This window comes from Triticum dicoccoides, chromosome 5A (genome assembly GCF_002162155.2).
Source record: "Triticum dicoccoides isolate Atlit2015 ecotype Zavitan chromosome 5A, WEW_v2.0, whole genome shotgun sequence".
Lineage (NCBI taxonomy): Eukaryota > Viridiplantae > Streptophyta > Magnoliopsida > Poales > Poaceae > Triticum > Triticum dicoccoides.
In genome coordinates this window covers 480,411,401-480,412,700 of record NC_041388.1, presented here as the reverse complement: position 1 = coordinate 480,412,700, position 1,300 = coordinate 480,411,401, and positions in this window count along the sequence as shown.

The window sequence follows — 1,300 nt, the reverse complement described above, 5'->3', positions numbered from 1 at the left end:
ATATAAAATATTTAAATGCTCAAATATCTCCAAACTAAAATGTTTCATGTTGGAAATAATCCAACTATGGGCCAGGAATAGTTTGGTGATTTTTGAACTTGCCTAGGTATTTTATTTAATTCAACAAAGTTGCAGATATATTAAATAAAACAGAAACAGAAATAAAAAGAGAGGAAAACTTACCTGGGCTCCTCCACTGTGCGGCCCAGCCAGCTGGCCGGCCCAGCCAGCAGCGGCCCAGCCCACCACTGCAGCTCTCCGTCGTCTTCCTCCCCTCGCCCCGAAGCTGCTGCGTGCTCGCGCGCGCACGGCCGCGCGGCCACCTCCTGCTTGCCGACGCGCTCCTGGCCGCGTGGACGACTCCCGCAGGCCGTCCCGATCCCCCCCTGCTCTCTCTCACTCTTCCCCGGCTCTCCCCTCCTCTCCCTCGCTCTCTCTCTCACACGACCGAACACCACCGTCGCCGCCGTTCGCCATAGCAGCCATCTCCGACCACCCCTCGCTCCCCCGACTAGCTCAGGAGCTCCGCCTCGACTCCCTCTTCCTCCCCACCGCTCCACAGCTCCCCAGAAGCCCTGCATCGCCGCCACGTCGCCGTTCCCCTCTTCGGGCTCCGACCACCGTCGCCGTCGAATTCGCCGTCTCCAGCGCGTCCCCGAGCCCGCTTCGACGCCCACTGCAACCGCGGTGAGCTACGCCACCGTTTCCCCCTCTCCTTCCCCTCGTTCCCTCACCGTAGCCACCTCCCCACCACGGCCGAACCTCCGCCGTCGCCGAGCTCGCCGTCGACGCAGCTCCGGTGACCATTTGGTCACCCCGGTGAGTCCAACGAGTTCGCAAGACCCCGTAGAGCATCCCTAGCGCCTCGCTTTGCTTGACTTCGAGCTCCAGCACCGTTTCCGTGCACGACCGAACCCCGGCGGCCGCAGCCGAGCTCGCCGCCGTCGACTCCGGCCACCCCGACCCCAACGGGCTCCGCCAAGAGCTGCGGGTTGGCCTCAGCTCCACTCCGGTGGTCTCCGCGGTCCGTTTGGTGGCCGAAATGACCAAAACCACTTCCGCCGCCGCGTCGGGCTCGCCGGCGACTAAACGCCGGCAGCCGACATTAACTTTGACCACGGGTGGGCCCTGGTTGACTCCCCTGAGTCAATGACAGGTGGGGCCCAGCCCTGTTAATTAAACAGGATTAGTTTTAATTAAGTTTTAATTAAAATAATCACCCTGACATGCGGGACCCACTGTCAGGTTTGACCTGGACCAGTTCCGTTGACCTGCTGACGTCACACTGACGTCAGGCTGA